The sequence below is a fragment of the Dipodomys spectabilis genome, unplaced genomic scaffold (assembly GCF_019054845.1).
Source record: "Dipodomys spectabilis isolate Male_0828 unplaced genomic scaffold, ASM1905484v1 ptg000098l, whole genome shotgun sequence".
Lineage (NCBI taxonomy): Eukaryota > Metazoa > Chordata > Mammalia > Rodentia > Heteromyidae > Dipodomys > Dipodomys spectabilis.
The window spans coordinates 9,099,241-9,116,937 of NW_024870775.1; the positions used below are offsets into that span (position 1 = coordinate 9,099,241).

Genomic DNA, 17,697 nt, shown 5'->3' on the forward strand with positions numbered 1-17,697 from the left:
TCCTATCATTTCTAAATGACTCCATATTCTTGACCACATTGTGTGTCTCCTCTAAATCATGGTCTGTTTCCAAGGACAAAACGAAACAAACTTATTGAAGGATTGACTCCTGCCCAATCTAGTAAAGCACCAAATGCATGCTTATGTGCTTGTCCACAAGCAGGTCATTCTGACCTTGGCCCCCAGGAGACAAGAGCCTCTTACCATAGATAGAGCATTCACTCTGGGCCAGGCCAAGGATACCACCTTTGGCCCCAAAGAAACCATAGGTCATTTTTAATTTTTTTTTCTTCTACTAGCCCACCTCAAAACCAGTCCCTCACATACCATGGAAAGGTCTGTGCCCTCGCTGGCAATAAACAGTCCTATTCCTTTTCCGTTCTGCATTTTCCTAACATTTGGTGCTAAAACCCAGGAAAGGAAAAGCTCCAGGAGTAACTGGGTCCCCTTCACTGAGGGGCTACTGGCCTCCTTACCACCTCTCATCAAGCCTTTCTGTTACCTCCTTCTCCTTCCCAGGCCTTTCTCCATCCGGAGCACAGAGCACTCTGAGCTTACTTTGGGCTAAATAGCCGCCTGAATGACCTTGTGGCCTTTATCTATGTAAGTGGTACATGCTTCATGGACAGTCACTCCATGTGGCTTGAGGTATTATTGGCTCCTTTGTAAACCCAGAAAAGGCCTTTTCTCTCCCCCTATTCTCTCTCCCTCACCCTGTCCCCCGGACTCTTGATCTCTAGGCAGGAGGCTCTTTGTATTTGGTAACCGACTTCACCCACCATCTAAAAGCCTTCAGGAAAAGGGCAAGCAGCCACAGTCTGTGGCAGAGGTGCCATAGACACAGACCTGGGGGTGCCAGGAGTCCCCAGAGATTCCAAAAGTTTCTCACTTGCTGACCCCCTGACACTCTTTTTTTTTTTTTCAAATTTTTTGTGATTAAATGGTTTACATAATTTCCCAAATTTCACAGTATTATGGGATAGTGATGCTCAGTTAAAGTCACAAACACATTCTAACTTTCCTGGAGCCTGACACTTTTTAATTAGGACTTTGGGTGATACCCTCTCCTAATTATTGGGATCTATCATCCCAATATGGGATGCATCCATTTGCCTTCCCCTCTCCTAATTATTGGGATCCATCATCCCAATATGGGATGCATCCATTTGCCTTCCCAAAGCCTTGGGGATGCCTGAAAGTGGCAGGACAGGTCATTCTGTAGTACTACCAAATTTTCAAAATGGGCTCCAAATTATCTGTTTCTAGAGACACCCCATTGGCTTCCCTCCAGTCTTAAGACTTGGACTGACTGATTTATAGTTAAAAAAAAAAAAAAAGGGATGTGGCTCAGTGGTAGAGTGCTCACCTTGTATGCATGAAGCCCGGGGTTCAATTCCTCAGTACCTCATACACAGAAAAAGGCAGAAGTGGCACTGTGGCTCAAGGGGTAGAGTGCTAGCGTGGAGCCCAGGCCCTGAGTTCAAATGCCAGGACTGGCCAAAAAAAAAAAAAAGACTCGTTTGTCTACCAAAATCTGGCCCCACTATCCTTTAGACAATGGCCACTACTGGCCTGGATTCAGAACCTTCCATATTAATATTCTTACTGATTTAAACAACTTTCTCCGACAAAAAGGTAGGGAGTCCAAGGTACCATATGCTCACGCCTTTGTCCTCTATTTGTTGGGTCCTCCCTCCTAAATTCTCCTTTGTGGCTTGCCCTCCTCAAAGGATAAAATACTGCCCAAATGGCCTCTACCTTCACCTAGCCTTCTGAACTTCAACCCTGCCAACGCACCTCCTCCTTACCCATCTCATCCTTCCCCTTCCACTCACTCTGCCCCATTCCTGAGGCCCACCAACCTCCAGAGCCTCCATCCTCCACCTCCCAATTACCCTCCATTTCAGCTCCTCCCTCCACCCTGCTCCACCCTCCTCTACCCCATTCCATTGCCACTTGTCACTCGCTCTAAAATGGCTCGTTTCCCCTCTGTGAGTCCATGTTCCTTTCACCCTAAACGAGATGGATTCTATTGAACAGAGATCGGAGTCATTTTCAAGCAATCCTCTCCATTATAAAGAACAGTTTACCGGGCTGGGAAGGTGGCTCAGTGGTAGAGCGCTTGCCTTGCATGCCTGAGGCCCTGGGTTTGATTCCTCAGCACCACATAAGCAAAAAGAAAAAAGCCAGAAATGGCGCTGTGGCTCAAGTGGTAGAGCGCTACCCTTGAGCTGAAGAGCTGAGGGACAGCGCCCAGCCCCAGAGTTCAGGCCCCACGACTGGACCCCCCAAAAAAAAAAAAGAAGTTTACCAGGATTGCCCAATTGTACTCTCTCACCTAATGTGATATTTTAACACATTCTTAACTGGATCCTAACACCAGATGAGAAAGCACATTTTTAAGTCAACCAGGACTTATGCCAATAGGCTAAATGAGGAAAATGCCCACTCCCCATCGGGAATAGACACTGTCCCTACAACTGACCACCACTGGAATTATCAGAACAATGCCAGTAGTTCTGAATGCCTTGAGTTCATGGTAACCTGCCTGGCAGAGGGCATGCATCAAAATGCTCACTTAGGGGCTGGGGGTTTAGCCCAGCGGAAGGGTGCCTGCCCGGCGTGTGCAAGGCCCTGGGTTCAGTCCTCAGCCCTGGGGGGCGGGGGGGGAAGCTACAAAATGCTCACTTGAGAGTTAATTATCAAAAACTTAATGCAATCACTTAAGGCCCGGGTGAAAACCCTGCCCTCTTCCTCAACTGCCTCTCAGAAGCCATCACTCAGTATGCTAATATTAATATTGAGTGCACAAAGGGGACCCTATTCCTTCATCTCCTTTTATGAGCCAGTGCACACCTAACATAAGAAAAAAAAATTACAACGCCTGGAAAAGGGGCCTTCTACCCCACCCACCCCCAGAATGAGCTTCTAGACTTGCTTTTACAGTTTTTTTTTTTTTTTTTTTTTTTTTGGGTCCGGTTGTGGGGCCTGAACTCTGGGCCTGGGCGCTGTCCCTCAGCTCTTCAGCTCAAGGCTAGCGCTCTACCACTTGAGCCACAGCACCACTTCCGGCTTTTTTCTTTTTTGCTTATGTGGTGCTAAGGAATTGAACCCAAGGGCCTCATGCATGCAAGGCAAGCACTCTACCACTGAGCCACCTTCCCAGCCCGCTTTTACAGTTTTTAACAGCAGCAGGGAGGAAGAGGCCCTCCCTTTTTTCATCAAAACAGCAACTTCCCTTACCTTCCTCCTGGGACTAATCCCAACCATTACAGGTCTGGGGTGGAAATAGCTTTTCACATCACCTTCCCAAAGCTCTCCTAAAGCTTTCTGCCTCTAAGATCCCCTGCCCTTGAGCCTTATCACCATGACCTTTGCAACGGCTTTTTTATTCTTTGGATTCCACACTCTAACACAGCCTAGAAACTGGTTTGGTCAGGCACTCTGACCTCGGGACTCACTGTCCTGGGTTAGAAGAAATGCTACCAAGGCAACCTCTTCCCCCTTCTCCCCCCTCCCCCACCCACACCGGGACCCTGTACTTTTCCTTCCAACATTGTAGGTCCAGTGCAGGGGCTTGTCTAGAGGAAAGGTTCAGATTCATCCCTCCCTCTCAATTGTGTTGTGAACATTTAGGAACTGAGGAACCATAGCCCTGTCTCACCCCAGACAGAATGAACTTCGGTGAAGATGATCCGAAAAATATCGCAGCCTATGGACATGTGCCATAACTTTGGAACGAATGTGGGAGGCCCTTCCCGGGCATTTCTCAAATACTGGTCCTGTGTGTGTTTTGCTTCTCAAGGAGCTTCCTAGGATCCCCAGCGTCAGGACAAGGGGTTTCTTCTCTAGAGAGACAGAGGGAGATACAACTAAAGGAGGCATACTGTGGGAACTGATCATTTCCTCCTCAAGTACATGGTGAAAGCGGAGTTTCAGGATTGGCTGGTGGCTTAACTGTACCTATTACCATCTATCCTTGCCCTCCCTTCAAATCCTTCAACTACTATCCCTACCAATGTTTCTGTAAGCAAAAATCACCCTTTAGATCCTTGGAACCTGTTATACCGAAATTCAGGGACCCCCAGAGACCATGATCAATATAAGCAACAAAGAGCCGGTTTATTGCAAGCTCGAGCTTGGTCTTCCGCACACATGGTAACTGGTGACGCTAAGAGGCCCTGAGCATAGAATCAGGGCCGTTTTTATAGTATTGAACAAACAACTTTAGGGAACTTTTACATAAGAAATTACATGATTGGTTAACATTTACATTTAAAGCAAGCTAAACTGGGCAAATAATGATTGGTCGATCTTTACAGAAAAAATGTCCTTGGTCCATAGCTTGACCAAAAAAGGTTACGAGTCACACCCAGACCAACAGAATGGCATGTCTCGCCCCAGGCTCTGAAGAATGGGTTGGTTAGAAACTCTTAGTCCTAGGTGGGTGGGGGGCAATACAGTTGGGGGCTAACACCTGCCTTAAGCAAACGCCATCTATGACCCCAAGAATTGTGCATGGCTTTCTGTCATAAATTCCTAGCTTTGGGGCTAAAATGGATCACGAGTCAAGTCGCAGAACTGAGATGGAGTATTAAACAAAAATGGAGTTGCGTAGGTTTCTTAAAACATTATATTTCTTCCCTAGGGCCTTACTGCCTCGGCCTCCAGGAGGGGCGTTGCAGCTGTAGGGATAATTCTGAAGACTTTGCCCCCTTGGTCAGGGCTGTAAACCCTTTGAAGTCTTTTACTAAGCAACTCTAGGCTCCCAGGCTGACATTCCACTACTGAGTAACTAAAACCAGTCAGTTAAAATCATACAAAAACCATACAACCATCTAGCACAAAGCAATTCATACAGAAGCAAAAATGGGTGTTAGGTGCTGTCAATTATATATATATATATGTATACACACATATATATATATATATATAATTATTTTTTTACGTTCTTCAAATCCACAGCCAAAGCATCTAGATCTCCAGCCTCAGCTGCCTACCTCACCCTCGAACTTGCCCATACTCCAACTCCTAGCACTAGCAAACTCCAGCTATGTGCTTTTTAAAACAGGCAAGCCCAGACTTAGCCAAAAACTGCCAGATGTGTGTATGGGCAAACTATCCAACATGAGAGTAGGGCTCACCAAACTCATACTTTCCAATGCCACCACCAATAGCCCACGTACCTCGGGACCTCCAGTCCAAGTAATTGGGCAGAGACACACACCCTGGGGCCCTGGCCTCCAATGGCACATACTTTGCCTGCCCTAAAGGGGTCCACACTTGTTATCCAAGAGAATAGTATAACATGGTTTTCTAACCCCAGACCTAAACGTCTGGTCCAGTACAGAAGTTGGTGATTATCTCACACAATACACAAGGCAAAAACAGGTCCTAGTTCTTTCTCTTGTCTGTACTTCTAGGTATGGTTCTGAACAACTCCATAGCTCTGGGAGGCCTGGCCATAGGATTACAACAAATCCAGCATAGTCACTTATCAGCAAGCAAGGACTCCTCCTTAGTCCAGGAAAACCTTGAAGTCTACCAAAACCAATTAGACTCACTGGCTGAAATGGTTCTCCAAACCTGGAGAGAACTAGACCTAACAGCAGCTGAAAAGGGAGGGATTTGTGCTTTCCTGGGGGAAGAGTGCTATTTTCATGCTAACCAATCGGGCCTTGTAAGAGAAAAATAATAAATAACTATTAGAAAATATAAAGGGGCTGGGAAGGTGGCTCACGCATGAGGCCCTAGGTTCGATTCCTTAGCACCACATAAGCAGAAAGAGCTGGAAGTGGCACTGTGGCTAAAGTAGTAGAGCACTAGCCTTGAACTGAAGAGCTGAGGGACAGCGCCCAGGCCCAGAGTTAAAGCTCCACAACTGACAAAAAAAGAAAGAAAGAAAGAAAGAAAGAAAGAAAGAAAGAAAGAAAGAAAGAAAGAAAGAAAGAAAGAAAGAAAGAAAGAAAGAAGAGAGAAAAAGAAAGAAAGAAGAGAGAAAAAGAAAGAAAGAAAGAAGGAAAGAAAGAAAATATAAAAACCCAGGGCTGGGAAGGTGGCTCAGTGGTAGAGCGCTTACCTTCCATGCATGAGCCCCTGGGTTCGATTCCTCAGCACCACATAAGCAGAAAGAGCCAGAAGTGGTGCTGTGGCTCAAAGTGGTAGAGTACTAGCCTTAAGCTGAAGAGCTGAGGGACAGCGCCCAGGCCCAGAATTCAGGCCCCAGGACCGACCCAAAAAAAAAAAAAAAGAAAGAAAAAAAAAGAAAATATAAAAACCCACTACAAGGCATCCTATTCCTCCTCCTCCTCCTGGAAGGACTCCTGCATGTCCTGCAGTCCCTGGCTAACCACCCCCTCCCCCTCGCCCCGACCACTGGCCAACTTATGATCCTACTAGTAATTCTGTAGGATATTGTCTTGTCAAATGGCTCTTATTTTCACATCCCAGAGGGTGACTGGTTGTTCATGGCCACAGGATACAAACCCAATGGAGAAGAGATGCCCACAGAGCTTCTGCCCCTCAACAGAGAGGAGACCTAACCCACATGCAACTTGATGAAAGACAAATACCTAAAATGATGCCCGCATGTCAGCAGGAAGTAGCTAGAAAAGACAACCAATGACCCCTTTCCCAGTCTCTCCTCATGGCCTAATCCCAAAGACCCTATAGGAAGGACTCGCCCCAATCTTTTTATGTATCTAAAGATAGAATATGAAGGATTGACTCCTGCCTAGTCAAGCAAAATACCAGGTGTGAGCTCATCTGCTTGCTCCCAGGAAAGTCATTCTGACCTTGGCCCCCAGGAGACAATAGCCCCTTATCCCAGGTGGAACATTCTACTCTGGGCCTGGCCAAGGGCGCTGCACTTGGCCTCAAAGAAACCATAACCCATTTTTCATTTCTTCTGATTTGTTGTTAAGACCTATATAAGCCCACCCCAAAATCCAGTCTCTGGTACAACCTCCAAACCTGTGGGTAGGTCTATACCCTTCACTAGCAATAAGTCCTTGCCTGTTGACAATCAAGTCCAGCCCGTTCCTCTTCCATTCTCCTAATGCTTATATTTTTGTCAGGACCATGTTCTGGGAAAATCCTTAAAGTTAGAATAAGACCCAGCCATTGACCTTTGACACGACAGCCTCCAAGATGGCAGACCAACATTCTAGATCCCCTTCCTTCATCGTCCAGTCTTACCAGCTCACACCTCCTCTGTCAGCTAGAGAAGCAGTGTCAGAGCCCAAGTTAGTGCAGCTGGCTCTAAGGGTAGAGGGTGAGAGGGGGATTCTCCGATTCTTGGGCTCATGAAGCCTCCTCCAACTCCTGCCTTTTGCTCTTTTCTTTGTGGGGTTTTAGATGTGTAGTTTCTCCCTTCTGAAAACTCCAATACATGGAAAATCCCCAACATATCCTCCCTTGTCTCCATTTATCTTTGCCCACATTCATGCTGAACATAGAGAGAATTGAAGCTTGGTTTCTTGAGGAAGGCCTCCAGCTTAAATGGGCTCCTCTACTTCCCTCTTTTGTCCCAGTGACTTGGCACTTTTACCTCTACATCAGTCTATGATTCAGTCCAAGGCTTTAATTGAAGGAGCATAGTCCCCCCCACAAGCCCCACCTGTGAACTCTGAATGAGGCTACAAAGGAAGTACAGTACAAATCACAAACTGGACACCAGGGGCTCATTCCTATAATCCTAGCTGATACTCAGGAGGTTGAGATCTGAGGATCCTCATTGTTAGGAAAATGGAAAAGAATGGAAAAGGAATAGGCCAGATTTGATCCTCAACAGGCAAGGACTGTTTATTGCCGGCGAGGGACACAGATCTTCCCACAGATTTGGAGGTTATTATGAGGGACTGGATTTTGGGGTGGGCTTGTAAAGATCTTAACAAGGAAGCAGAAAATAAAAAAAATGGGTTATGATGTCTTGGAGGCCAAGGGCAGTGTCCTTGGCCAGGCCCAGAGTGGAATGTTCCACCTGGGGTGAGGGACTACTGTCTCCTGGGTGCTAACACTGAAATGACCTTCCTGTGGACAAGCAGGTGAGCGTGCACCTGGTGCTTTGCTTGACCTGGGGAATAAGGTAGGAGTCAATCCTTTAATCATGGTTCAAAGCCAGCCAGGGTAGTCCATGAGACTCTTCTCCAATTAACCACCAAAAAGCTGCAAATGGAAGTATAGCTCAAATGGTAGCATGTCAGCCTTGAGCAAAAGAAGCTTAGGAACAGTGCCTAAGCCCTGAGTTCAAGTCCTGGGACTGGGAAAAAAAAAAAAGCAGAGGCAAGAGGCTCATGAGTTCAAGGTTAGCCTGGGCTAAATACCAAGAATGACAAGAAACTCCAGAGATACTTAGATGTCCTGGACTGAGGCTGACACTTGTTAGGTCCAAGTGGCGAAATATCTTGGGGCCCCAGAACAGTGCCCTGATTCACTAACACATCTGCCTTGCCCTCTTTCCCAGGCCAGATAAAATCAGGCACCAGTCCAAAATCTACTCCCAGCTTGGACCTTGAGCAGATACTGGGGCTCCCTTCCTGCCTCCACTTGTGACCTATTTCCACCATTTGTCCCTTTTGTTCCACCATTAGTTACTTTCAAACCACCTCCACTAGACAATGCTAAAGTTCTTTCAAACCCACAATAAATGCTTGAGATTGTGAGCGAGGAGTGAGTCTCTAGCTGTGGCTGGAGGCTTCCCCACACCGGTTTTTACCTCTAATAAACCTGTACTGGTATTGAGCTGTCTTTTTGTCTACTCTTTCTCTTGCTTTTTCTTTTGCCTTTCTTTTCCTCTTTTTGAACCTGTCTCTCTCAGAGGCGTGAAACAAGCCAAATTTGGGGCTCTGCCTTGAAAAATCACAGGCAAGAGTCCCAGATGCCATTGCCAAACCATCTCTGTAAATGTAAAACCTTTGAAAGAAACATTCTAGGGCTTTTCTCTGTTCTTCAATGGTGTCTTCCTGCCAGTACAAAGGATTTCTTTTAAGGTAAAAATGTAAATACATGAATGCACACATTATGAAAGTATAGTTGGGTGAATTTTGACTAATATTTGCATCCATGTCACTAAAACCCAAACAAGATACAAACTTACCCATCATTTCAGAATGTTCCTCTGAGTCACCTTTCATGACCTCCCCCTTCCACTTTGGCTACAAGTCTGGAAGGTTCTGGTACCTTCTAGAATATCCAACCACTCACTGTGGTTCAGAGCTACTAGTTATCTATATATCAGGCCACCAAGCTGCAGAGAAATGACAGCCACAAGTGACTGTGTTATCCAATTTTGCTGACTGTCATTTATGAAGTCATGTAGGGACAAGCAGTAAGCATTTTTTTTTCTACTTATTCTAAAGCTTTCCATAAAGCTGATTTTTTTTTTCTTCTCTCTCTTGGTCTCTGAGACCACCAATTCATTTCCTCTACACCTAAACTCTCTAACAAGACAGCCCTTGATGGAAAGAGGGTGAAAAAGCTTATAGAATTCCCTTAGCAACTGATTGTGCACTCAAATCTCTTGTAATCTCAGCCCCATAGCAATGCAGAATCAGGGTCTTCTTGACACCCACTTAATCCACCTTCTTAGATTAAAACAACAAACCAGGGGCTGGGAAGATGGCTCAGTGGTAGAGCGCTTGCCTTGCATGCCTGAGGCCCTGGGTTCGATTCCTCAGCACCACATAAGCAAAAAGAAAAAAGCCAGAAGTGGAGCTATGGCTCAAGTGGTAGAGGGCTAGCCTTGAGCTGAAGAGCTGAGGGACAGCACTCAAGCCCAGAGTTCAGGCCCCACGACCGGACCCCCCCCCCCAAAAAAAAATAAAAAAATAAAACAACAAACCAAGCAAGTAATTTACTGCTGACTTGGCTTTCATAGCCCTGTGAGAATTCTCTGTTTGGAAAGACAATGAGTTATTGGTATAAATAAGGATGGGCATAGGAAGCTTCACTTTTGGCTTGCTGAAGCTCAGGCTGATTTAAATCTGAGGTTTCGTTATTATTAGAAACAAATATATATGTACACATACACTCACATACATATACATATATTATATATGTGTGTGTATATATAATGTGTGTGTGTGTGTGTGTGTGTGTGTGTGATCCTTTGGGCTTGAAATCAGGGCCTGGGCACTGTGCCTGAGCTTCTTTTGCTCAAAGCTAGCACTCTACCGTAATGTCCGCTCCTGGATGACGGGCAGACTCCATTCTCCTGCAGCAATGTCTCCACCCAGTACCTACGTTACCTAGGCAACTGGCACACCTGGAAAAGGTCACATCTGCATCCGCTTAGGTCACCTTGGAATTTGATGTGGCCACACCTTTCTCCACTCATACCCTAGATAAGACCTAGCCCAGGCCCAGATGCCCTCTTTTCCCAGCTCTTTTCCAGGACTTTCCCAGCCACGTGGAGGGCCAAGATGGCTTGGTGCCAGCCAGAACGATGACTAAACCTACCCCTTACCTGAATACCACGTACGTGGTGTGGTTCTTACTCAGCTACCTCTTTTTAAAAACCTAACATCTACCACTTGAGCCACAGTGCTACTTCCAGGCCTTTTCTGTTTATATGGTACTAAGGAATCAAACTCAGTGCTTCATGCATACTAGGGAAGAACTCCACCACTCTACCACTAAGCCACACTCACAGCCCATACACACACACACAATTAAGCAAGCTTGCCAGTGATGTTAATATTGGAGGCCACAGAGCAGTAGCAGCAAGGATGTCCCAATTTATTCATCCCTTGACGTGTTCCCCATAAATAAGAATTGCATCCACCTCTGCTTTGGAGGACTGTCAGTAGGAAATCTAGTTCCTTTTTTATTAGCTCCAGCTGCAGATTATAGTAAGAAATATTTGTTCTATAGTCAAACAGCATTTTCTGGTCTCAAAACAACTCTAGAGCAGAGGGTAACCTTGGGGTTATAAATGTGAGATTGAGAGTGAAGACACACCTCTTCCTGATACTCATTCTACCTTGTTTTTTTGTTGTTGTTGTTGTTTTGTTTTGTTTTTTGGTCTTGGGACTTGACTCCATACCTGGGTGCTGTCCCTGAGCTCTTTTGCTCAAGGCTAGCACTCTACCACTTGGAGCCATAGCTCCACTTCTGGTTTTCTAGTGGTTAATTGGAGATAAGAGTCTCATGGACTTTCCTGCCTGGGCTGGCTTTGAACCTCAGTCCTCAGATCTCAGCCTCCTGAGTAGCCAGGATTACAGGTGTGAACCACCAGCACCTGGCTCATCCTACCTTTTGGATGCATAGTGATCTAATTCTCTACCTGGAGTGAGGGGAAGGGAGAAGGCAGAGATTGGGAGGATTATGCCTAAGACTAGTCCAAGCAAAAAGTTAGCAAGACCCCATTTTAATCAATAAAGTTAGGCATGGTAGATGAAGGATTGACTCCCCTTATTTCTCCAGGTCAAGCACAACATCAGGTACACGCTCACATACTTGTCCACAGGCAGGTCACTCTGACCTTGGTTTAGCTGAAACCTTCCTCATCCCAGGAACATCATTCTACTCTTGGCCTGGCCAAGGACACCACCCTTGGCCCCCAAGAGACCATAGCCTATTTTTTCATTTCCTGCTTCCTTGTTAAGACCTATATAAACCCAGCGGAAAATCCAGTTCCTAGCACAACCTCCAGACCCACAGGAAGGCCTGTGCCCCTCGCTAGTAATAAACAGTCCTAGCCTATTGAGAATCAAGTCCCATTTCTGTTCCCCTCCATTTTCCTAGCATTGGTGCTGAAACCCAGGAGAGGAAAAGCACCAGAGTAACTGGGTCCCCTTTGCTGAGGGGCCGCCTGACTCCTGGCAGCGAGCCTTCCTGTTGCCCTCCTCTCTTTCTGAGGCCTTTCTCCACCAGGAGCACTGAGTCCTCAGCTTACTTTGGGATAAACAGCTGCCTGAAATGACCTTGTGGCCTCAGGCCTACATAAGCAATGCATGACTCCTGGATGGCCACTTCACGTGGCCTGAAGTAGTATTGGCCCCCTGGTATAAACACAGGGAAGCTTTATCTTTTTGCGTATTCTCTCTCCCCCACCCTGTCCCAAGACTCTTGAATTCACAGTTGGAGACTCTTTGACATTTGATAACCAACTCCACCCATCCAAAAGCCTTCAGGACAAGGTGACCAGCTGAGGTCCATGGTGGAGGTGCCCCAACCCAGACCTAGGGACTCCCAGAGTCCTTCCTTTCCTGTCTGCTGGGTCCCCAGAGACTTCAGGAGTCTCTTTTTTTTTTTTTTCCTGCCAGTCCTATGGCTAGAACTTGGGTCCTGGGCACTGTCCATGAGCTTCTTTTGCTAGCACTCTACCACTTGAGCCACAGCGCCACTTCCCACTTTTTCTGTACTGAGGAATCTAACCCCGGGCTTCATGCACTCTACCACTAAGCCACAGTCCCAGCCCCTAGGAGTCTCCTCTTTGCTGACCCCCTGATACTCTTTAATTAGGACCTTTGGGAAGGCCCTTCTCTAATTACTGAGATGCATTTGTTTGCCTTCCCAAAGTCTTGGGGATGCCTGAAGCAGTGGGACACGTCCCGTAGTACTACCAAATTTCCAAATTGTCTCCCATAGACACCCCATTCCCTTGCCCATGGTCTAATCTTAAGGCTCTCTGGCTGACTGGTTTACAGTCGAAGAAAACTGGCTTGTTTGCCTACCAAAATCTGGCTTCACTAAACAATGGCTACCATTGGCCTGAATTCAGAACCTTCTATTTTACTCTTACTGGTTTAAATAATTCTCCAATGAAACGGAGAGGAGTCCATGGTCCCCCTCACCCATGCCCTCTTCCATCTCTACTCCAGAGACACCCCTCCCCTCTACTGGTCCTGCCCTGCTCACCAAGTTCTTCTCTGCCATAAAACTCCCAGTCATCTGCTCTAACTTTCCTTGTCTTGTAGCAGGTCAATCTGTCTCTCTCTCCCCTTTTGTCTAAGCCTTTTTCCACTTTGCTCTAGTAGCTACATTCTTTCCCTCTGCAGTCAGTAAACTGTCCTCTCTAAGCAAACTCCCTCTGTGCCAGTTTGTCATACCTGAGTGCTGATACACAGGTGTAGGGTGGGTGCAAGCCTCCAAAGGTAGAGCAACTTTCTTTGTCTTGTAAATGCAGTCACAGTGACAATCTAACAGCCTTGCTTAAACTTCAACACTTTCAGTGGCTGGCCAAAAAAACACACTGGGGCTAGCTTTTCTCTCTTACTTCTCTCCTTTTCCCACCCAAAACTCTCATAATGGGAGCAGTTAAAACAGTATTATTCCCCACCCCCCAAAAATAAACAACTTGTCTTCAGGACTCATACTAATCTATTCCTTTTCTCTTTTCTGAGTCTACTCACTTCAAAATGTGGTTTCCTAATTCCTCCCTTAAAAATGAACTCCTCTTAGAGACTGATAAATGCCCCCAGGAGGAACCCCTCCCTACCCCAGTTTTCTAAAGACCCTGGAGGTTGACACCCACCTAGGAAGAGACCAAGGCCACGTGGTGGGTGTTCCATCTCAATGTATTCAGTCCCTCCCCCAAAACCAATTGATCTAACCAGGCCTAAACACAACTAGCTGTCCTGTCCTGTTGTTCCTCCCACTTCACTTCCCAGAGCCACATGTTATCTCTAGCCTGCAGCTGCAATCATAATAATAGACCCATCACAATGCTCAGGTCTCCTGTATTCCACAACTCACATGAACCAGAATATAGATTACTCCTGCCCCCAGTGAAACTTTCCTGCTTCTAGACCCCCTTACACAATGACAGGCTGCTACTCTCTATCCCATGAGATCTAGCCTGTCAGCCCCTACTGACAATAAACTCCTTTGTTGGATGTGACTTGATGTCCATGTGGTTTTTCTGGACTGAGGCTTTCACAGTGGATTTTCATGTGACCTCCACTCTCCCACCAAGTAATACCAAAATTGCCTTGAAGGTTTTTCTGTTCTGGTCATTTTGTTTGGTTTAGCCTGTTTTTCTATCATTGACCATGTGGTTCTAAACTTATGGGCAATTTTCTTTTAAAAAACAAAAACAGGGCTGGGAAGGTGGCTCAGTGGTAGAGCGCTTGCCTTGCATGCCTGAGGCCCTGGGTTCGATTCCTCAGCACCACATAAGCAAAAAGAAAAAAGCCGTAAGTGGTGTTAGGTTTTTAAAAAGAGGTAGCTGAGTAAGAACAGCACCAGCACGCACATGGTATTCAGGTAAGGGGTAGGTTTATTCAGTAGACCTGCTGGGACCAGGCAAGGTTGGCACCCCACGTGGTAGGGAAAGAGAGAGAGCTGGTAAAGAGAGAGAAAAGAGCTAGAAAAGAGCAGAGAGAGCTAGAATAGAACAGAGAGAGCAGAGAGCTAGAAACGAACAGAGAGAGAAAGAGAGTCTGGGCCTGAGCTAGCCCTTATCTAGCGTATGGGCGGGGAAAGGTGTGGCCACATCAAATTCAGATGTGACCTCTTCCAGGTGTCCTAGTTGCCTAGGTAAGGCAGGTACTGGGTGGAGACTTTGCTGCGAGGAGGGTGGAGTCTGCTAGCCATCCAGGAGTGAACCTTACAAGTGGCACTGTGGGCCGGGCGCTGGTGGCTCACGCCTGTAATCCTAGCTACTCAGGAGGCTGAGATCTGAGGATCGTGGTTCAAAGCCAGCCCGGGCAGGAGAGACCGTGAGACTCCTATCTCCAATAAACCACCAGAAAACCGGAAGTGGCGCTGTAGCTCAAGTGGTAGAGCGCTCGCTTTGAGCTGAAGAGCAGAGGGACAGCGCCCAGGCCCAGAGTTCAAGCCCCACGACCGACAAAAAAAAAAAAAAAAAAACAAGTGGCACTGTGGCTCAAGTGGTAGTGCACTAGCCTTGAGCTGAAGAGCTGAGGGACAGCGCCCAGGCCCCAAGTTCAGGCCCCACGACCGGACCCAAAATAAAAACTGAAGTGCACTTTAAAACCTTTGGGCAGAAGTGTATGTGTGAGAGCATGTTCAAAGTAGTCATGTTAGCCGGGCGCTGGTGGCTCACGCCTGTAATCCTAGCTACTCAGGAGGCTGAGATCTGAGGATCACGGTTCAAACCCAGCCCGGGCAAGAAAGACCGTGAGACTCCTATCTCCAATAAACCACCAGAAAACCGGAAGTGGCGCTGTAGCTCAAGTGGTAGAGCGCTCGCCTTGAGCTGAAGAGCTGAGGGACAGCGCCCAGGCCCAGAGTTCAAGCCCCACGACCGACAAAAAAAAAACAAAAAACAAAGTAATCATGTTGTAATACATAAATGCTCATCATGGTATAAAAAGTAATCTTTTCAAGTTTTGGTACTGATATCTCCTGAAATTATTTGTTTCTTGACTGAAATTGGAAATCTTCTGTTAACAGAGTTAATTGTCAGTTGTGCTGCTTGTTAAAAGGAGAAATCTTCATCAACAGAAGTAGTAAAAGGAATGAGACAAAGATCTGCTCCTAACCAGCTGTGATGAAGATAATCAATAATGAGAAATATAAAGAAAGAGGAACGTTAGTAAAGAAATCCTTGAGAAAAGAATTTAGGAAATAAAAAATAGTTTTCTCTGGATAAGAAAGGACTTGGAAAGTAAGAATTGTCTTAAATGGTTGTTCCAAAAAGAGAGGAAGACAAATCCCAGAAGGTTCAAGTTTGTAGCAGATGGTATAGTTTGTTGTTGTGTAATTAAGCTGGCTGTGGTTTAAATAAGGTCAAAATTAATACACATGTAAAATCAGCATCTCATTCTTTATAAGTAACTGTTTGTGCAAACCAAAGTTCCCTTTAGTGTTTGTTTATGTCAATGTCCTTCAAATGAACACCTTTTAACTTGAATGCCATTTTCCTTGCTTAATATGTAAGCTGCCTTGGATATGGAGATATAAAAGGACATTAACTCCTGCATTCCTCATTGTAATCACAAAGGCTTAGTGACACCTACAATGTCTTAACTTCAATTAGTATCCTAAAGTGTTAAATGCAATTAAGAATAACTATATTTCTATTTGATCTCCTTGTTGCTTCAATTGGGAGTAAGGGGTTATCTGGGGATCACACTTCAAAGCCAGCCTGGGCAGAAAAATCCCTGTGAGATGCTCATCTCTAAAAAACCAGCAGAAGTGGTGCTGTGGCTCAAAGTTGGAGAGTACTAGCCTTGAGCAGAAGTGCTCCTGGATGGTGACCAGGCTTTGAGCTCAGTCCCTGTGACTGACAAAAGAGATGGCAACTGGGACAAGCCATTCTAGCAATGAGCACCTAGACCCCCAGGACAAGGCTAGTCTTGGAGTAAGAAGGATGGAGTCACTTTGTGCTCACCTTTCAAAATTAACCAGAGCTGGCAGATCAAAAGAAAATAGTTAAGCATGCCTATCTAATGTTTATACCTGACTACCTTCTAACTGGACAGGAACTTATATTCTTGCCTTTGTTACCTGCTATTTCTATTTATTGTGAATCTTGGACTCAGGATAGTTTGCCTTGGCACATTACTGGGTCTCCCATCCATACTCTATAGTCCAGATACAGAAAATGATCAAGGCCTCACCAGGCCTTTCATCATTCCAATCCAGTCCCAGCTTCTGACTGCTTATTCTTTATTATTCCACTATGCTCTCCCTTACTCAATCACCAGAAACACTACACTCCCTTCCTGCCTCCCAGTCCAGTTACATGGAAATTCTACCTTCTCTGTAATGGGCTACAACTGGGCTTATGCTCCAAATGGAACTTTTTTGGCTTGTGCCCAGGGTGTATTTTCCTCTGCCATTCATATCAACTGACCTGCCACCTTGTCAGTCTTTTGCCTGATGTCACCTTCTTCAAGTTTCTTTTTAACAGGATAACAGTTCTTACTCAGGACATCCTATTGCTGCAGGCAACTGGAAGCTTTACTTATACTGCTCTGCCCTGCCCAGCATAGACTTGGACCCTTAACACCTCAGCCCCAGTGAGTCCTCGATGCCCCCCTGTCAGCAGGAAGTAGCCAGAAAAGACCACAACATCTCTCAACCTTTTATACCCCTTCAGGTTTTCAAATGATGAGAATCTGTTTTGTTCTCACTGAATAATTTACCTCTCCCCTCTGAGCCCAATCTTTTTTATGTATCTAAAGATGGAATATAGATTTTTTTCCTTCATTCCCCCAGGTCAAGCACAGCACCAAGTGCATGTTCACATGCTTGTCCACAGGCAAGTCACTCAGACCTTGACTTAGGTGAAAGCCACTTCATCCCAGGCAGAGAGCATTCCACTTTGGGCCTGGCCAAGGACACCGCCCTTGGCCCCCAAGAGACCTTAGCCTTTTTAAAAATTTTCTTCTTCCTTGTTAAGATCCATATACACCTGGCCCCAAATCCAGTCCCTCGCACAACCTCCATACCCATCCCCTTGCTGGCAATAAACAGCTCTAGCCTGTTGAAAATCAAGTCTGGTCTATTCCTTTTCCTTTGTCCTCCATTTTTCTAACAGTGGAATGGCCTAAGATCTCACCTATGTAGAAGGCATAGGGAGGAGCATAACTTGGCAAAAGCACAAGACCCTATCTACGAAAAATAACTAAAGCAAAAAAGAAATAAGTCATGGCTCATAGAGCACCTACCTAGGAAGCACAAGACCCTGAGTTCAAATCCCAGTACTGCCAAAAAGAAAAAGGAACAAATAAAGAAAACAGGAGAAAAGTAGGGATGGAATACAGCATCTAGGTAAGTATAAGA

The 17,697-nt window shown here is 45.9% G+C and overlaps 1 long non-coding RNA gene across 1 annotated transcript; it reads left to right on the forward strand.

Annotated features, from left to right (window-relative positions):
• Positions 1 to 325: 325 nt before the first annotated feature.
• LOC122113540 lies at positions 326 to 17,450 on the forward strand. The gene is made up of 3 exons (XR_006148451.1): positions 326 to 362; positions 12,279 to 12,285; positions 17,395 to 17,450. It is a non-coding gene; the product is annotated as an uncharacterized LOC122113540 (long non-coding RNA).
• The last annotated feature ends 247 nt before the right edge of the window (positions 17,451 to 17,697 follow it).